Below are 5,529 nucleotides of genomic sequence, written 5' to 3'. Positions count from 1 at the left end.
CACCAGCACAAATAAATAAATAATAAATATGGCAGTAGAACTGTTAATATAAATTAAACTATGTATAACATCTCTTAGCAAAATGTAAGCAGACAAGTCCCCATGAAGCTGGTCGATTTGACATATGGCCCAAGTGCGTGCCACCAAAACTGTGGAGGGGTACCGCGGCAATTTCCCCCTTGGGATAATAAAGGTATCTATCTATCTATCTATCTTTTATCTGGAAAGATTGGTGGATGGAAAGAAAGAATAAAGTCAGACAAGTATAGTCTGGTTGCCCTGTTATGGCACACTAAGTACAGGCACTTAGTCTGGTCTGATGAAGACATCCACACAGACATCCACACAGTGCCAAATTCAGGACAACAATGAACTGCAACAGCACCTGCGCAAATTGGCTTTGTCATTTATGGCCATGGTTGTATGATGTCAGACCAGAGTTAAGGTCTGACATCAGAGTTACTTACGTACATATAAGGAGCATAAATGGCTTCATATGTACACTTCATCCTAACACAAACTATATAAAGAGATACGAACAGGGACAGCAACACAAAAAGTTATTGGTAGAGACAACCAAAGGGAGGTATTAACCGTCAATAGGGTTTATTCTGATTTTCATCACCAACAGACATAGGCTACGTCCCCATCGTAGCTCATGGATAGCAACAGTTCTCACAATGAGCCGAATCTCCTGAAAGGATTGAGGCCACTATCTTCTCAGGGCTGTTGTTCTGGGTGTCCATACGCCTTCATGGCTCTGCAGCTCCTCCATAACCACTGGATGGAGAGCCTCTACTGGCAGATGCTCCGGGATGGACATATGACCTCGACGGCCTGTCAGCAAATCACCAGCTCTGTGAGCAGCCAGAAACAAGGAGACGCGGTGGAACAAAGATCTGACTGCCAACGACAGCTTACAAAGACTTTAACTCAAGCAGGAGAAGGAAAGACACGTCAGTCGGCTGACCCTGGCAAGAAAGGTTACATCTTAAAACAGTGTGACGAGACAAACCAACGTATTCACACCGGCGAAAAACCTTTCCAGTGCAAAGAGTGTGACAAATGTTTCAATCAGTTCACCAACCACCACCGCATCCACACTGGAGAAAACCCTGACCACTGTAAACAGTACGAGAAGACGTTGAGTAATTTAAGCAATCTGAACAGACACAAGCGTATCCACGCGGGGGATAAACCTTTCGACAGTAGACAATGCGACAAGAGTTTCGCCGATTCAAGCAACGTCCATGGACACCCGCGCCAGCACCACAGCACGGGACGTCGCGATGGCAAGGACTGCGATGAGAGCTCCGGCTGTCTGCGTGATCTGGAGATGCAGCGGCGTGCTGCGCCCCCCCCAGGAGACGTCAAGCTCTTCCACTGTCAGCAGTGCGACAAGGGTTTCGGCACAGCGGCCGTTCTGAAGAGGCACCGACGCGTGCACACTGGAGAGAAACCCTTCGCCTGCGAGCGGTGCGACAAGAGCTTCAGGAACCTGAGTAACCTGAGGTCGCACGAGCGCACGCACACCGGAGAGAGACCTTTCAAATGTGCGCAGTGCGACAAGAGATTCAAAGATTCGAGTAACCTGATCAGGCACCGGCGCATCCACACGGGAGAAAAGCCCTTCGTCTGCAAGCGCTGCGGAAAGGGTTTCTGTCAGGTGGGCGATCTGAAGACGCACCTGCGCGTCCACACCGGCGAGAAACCCTTCCGTTGTGAACAATGTGACAGGAGTTTCAGCCAGCGGGCAAGCCTGAAGACACACCTGCTGCGTCACCACCACAAGCCTGAAGACACACCTGCTGCGTCACCAGCACAAGCCTGAAGACACACCTGCTGCATCACCATCACTCCTGAGAGATACCTTTCTACTGTAAAGCTGCGTCCAAACCTGCGTGGTTCGATTACATACAAAGCCAATGCAAAGACGAGACGACGCGCGACCGAGCGCGGCGCGAACCATCCGAAAGGGGCGGCGGGCGAACAGTCGCCTCGTATCTTCGCTCCACTTGGAAAAGTCCAACTGAAGCGACCTTCGCTTCACCCCCACTCCACCCATCGCGTCCTGATAGCCAATCAGTTGTCCGGAGACATGGACATGTTTTTGGTGTTTGGAGTTGGGACTCCCTTTCTTCCGGGTGTTTCGCCATGATTCCAACGGGACATGATTTTTTACCAACACGGACCTGCGCGACCAGAGTGAAGCGATAGAAGCGACTAGAACAGAAGAAATAGCTTCATGTTTGGACACAGCTTGAGAGATACCTTTCTACTGTAAGCAGCTAGTGCGACAAGGCCTTCGACCGGGCCGGAGGTCTCAAGACGCACCAGCATGTACATGCACAGTGGGTGAAAAAAACCTTTCCAATGTGAAGAGTGTGGCAAGGATTTCAGTCGGGTAATCTGAGAAGACACCGAAATGACAAGCATGCACAACTGTAATTGGTTTGATACGATTTTTTTATGATTTATGTATAATAATCTAAAAAACAAATGCGGTGAGCCATTTATGAGTGTGGCACATGTATGCATACAGTACATACTAGAGTTACTTTTATCAGCCATTCTTTTATTTCATATCAGTCTTAGTCCAGTTTCAATAACCCTTCAATCACCGTATCACATTTAGTCAACCTCATCCTGTTTTTATTTAGACTGCAATTCGAGCATTTTCAAGCCAATGTAATTCTAGTTAATCTAGTTTTAGTCGTCACACGCACGCACACGCACCAGTGTTCACTAGTCCATCCCTAACATTTTAGTCTAGTTTTTATTTGTTGACAAACTTCTGTACAAACTCCAGATATGGATATAGCTCCATATGGATATATAAGGTAAGTCAATGAGGAAAATTAATTCACTAACCACTAAGACGCCTAATGGCGAAAATGGAGAGGTCGCACATAGGGCAAGATCGCGCAGGACGGAATGTCGTTTTAGGGTTAACCTAAAACCTAACCCTAACCCTAACCCTTAGTCGAACAAATGACACGTAGAAATAATGAGAATTGCCCGTCTAGATCGCGTTCATCCGTGTATATAGACTGTACTGTACGTCCCCCAAATGTTTTTGTCCATACGTGTCAATGAGAGAGTCGGCCTCGCGGAACTAAACTTATAAGGAAAGAGACTGTGGTGGAAATGTACCACCACAGCACACATTTTTGGTCTTGCACACAAGTGTGACATGGATCAATAAAGGGGAGGACAAGAGAAGATAAGTGAGCCCTATCTTGGTAATAATTTCACACACATCAGCACTTCTTTATAATCTTCCTCTTTCTGGCCTCCATGTATTGTTCTTTTTTTTCTGACGTGGCAAGTGAAACCTGATGTGAACTTTGTTGCGTGCCAGTGTTGTGCAGTGCAAAGCATCTTAAGAACAGTTATTTTTGGAAATCGACCTTACCTTCAGCCTAATTTAAAATACACTTAGCAGAGTACTGTACAGTATGTCAGCACGGGGGTGCAGCCACGCACGCACGCACGCACGCGCACGCACACCGTATAAACAGGGTTATACCTATAGCTCTGGTCCATAACGTTAGAAGGCGTTCTTAACGCTATGCAGTAATGAGGGAGCGTTTCGCTGTTACTACGTGTCATCTGTTCAACATCCGACTCTAACCCTTACCCTAACCCTAACCTCTGTGGGGTGAGTCGCTAACCCTCCCGACGCTCCTTTGTCGAAATGGCGGTCGTTCGAAAGAGCAATATTTCCCCCCGTAATGAGCCGGTGCGCCCACAGGAAAAGCTGTGAACCTCTTGTCTGTTGTAGAAATTAAAAATAGTTTCGCTACTCACCAAAACAAAGACGGCTTAAGGGTGTAACAGCCCCCCAGATTGGTACTGGACGATAGTGATGAGACAGTGGAGTTTCTGACAGATGCTGTTTATTTTTGGTGGAGCATCTTGGAGCACCATTAAAGGCACCATAAACACCATTGGTAGCACCATGCATAAGCACCATTCGAAGCACCGTGAAACTATAGGAAAAACATATTACAGAAAATGAGTCTATAGTTAAAAATACTAAAATGGCTAAAGTTGGGCTTTACAAGAAACAAACCAACTCTTAAATTGTACAAATAGGACCTCTTAGGACAATATAGTGAAATCAGAATATCAAATTCACCTTGACAAAACATTATGCTTAGACTAAGCCTAACATGTGTTGCATTATTTTTGACATGGCTAATAATAAGTGCTTACATTTGAGCAGTAAAAACGATATTTCTAACCTAAAGTAAACACACACACTTGGCACTTTATGAAATGTTCATCTTATTCATCTTACTAACCTCATTCCGCCTTCCAAGGGGTGTTAAACATGAACTTATTATTTATAAGTTCCTTCTAGACTGGCTGCCGCCATCTTGCTTTTTAGAAATCTCCCAGAATTCCCCCCAAGGTGACTTATGAAATGACAGAAAGCAACAGGTAACTATTGGGAAACTCTGCCACCCAGTGGACGTTTTTGTAAACAACACGCAGAAAACAGTCTCAAATGTAGCAACAGAATGGGTAGATGAAGACCAATCAATAAAATAAAGAGGGAAACTATAACCATAAGCAAATGTCGATAACCTTTTTGGTGGTCATTTAAAAATGACTCGTCGAAAGAGAGAGATTTCCCCTAGAAATGTCCATTGACCAGATTTTCACCTTCCAGTGAAATATTTTCTTTTCTGGCCAAAACGTATTTTAGACGTGAGCTGGGGGGCTCAAAGTGTTCCCACTAAGGAAAGTAGGATTTCAACTCCCAAAAGCCATCTATGTTTTGGTGAGTAGCGAAACTGTATTTTTTTTCTTCTTTTTTTTACAACAGACAAGAGGTGCGCAGAGTTTCCTCCGGGCGCACCGGATCATTACTGATATAACGTTATGGAGAACGCCTAACGCTATGGACCAGAGCTAGGTTATATTCTTAATATGCATGTTACTCACATTATACACATCGGCAGATTCCTGTCATCTGCTGAACGGTTGAGGAGTCATGTTTACTTCCACTGTAGTGAAACATGCCACCACGGCAATTAGCGAGCGTTTCAAGCTGGCAGACTCAGTTTTTTAATGTCTTTTTTGCTTCAATTATGGAAGAGAGGCAATGAAAGAGGCCATCCATAGTCACACACTGAAAGACAGCTGTGTCAAAGTGGAGAAAGGACACTTGTGACATGGCATGATGTTGAGGAGCTTTTAGCACAAGTTGTCGGCTGCAGTCAGTGCCGGTGCCAGCAAAAGAAACCGCTGTGTGCCAACTTCAGTGTTGCTCTACATCTCACGGTCATTGTCTGTGACAGGGGTATTATAGTCAGCTAAAACAAAAAAGTAACTATACAACTAGAATTGAAAAAAAAAAAAACATTTTGAAATAGAAACAAAAACTAGGCTTTACAATACATTAAAACAAACAGATACTGCAAAACTAACTACCGTAATCTCAACGAAGGAATCATCTTTGTCAAAAAATGATCATCCTATAATTTAAGTCCGGTAAAATGTGAATGTGTGAATGTGGTC

Source organism: Nannobrachium achirus (genome assembly GCF_963921795.1).
Source record: "Nannobrachium achirus genome assembly, chromosome: 6".
NCBI lineage: Eukaryota > Metazoa > Chordata > Actinopteri > Myctophiformes > Myctophidae > Nannobrachium > Nannobrachium achirus.
The sequence above is the reverse complement of the archived record's forward strand: the minus strand, read 5'-3'. Positions refer to the sequence as shown.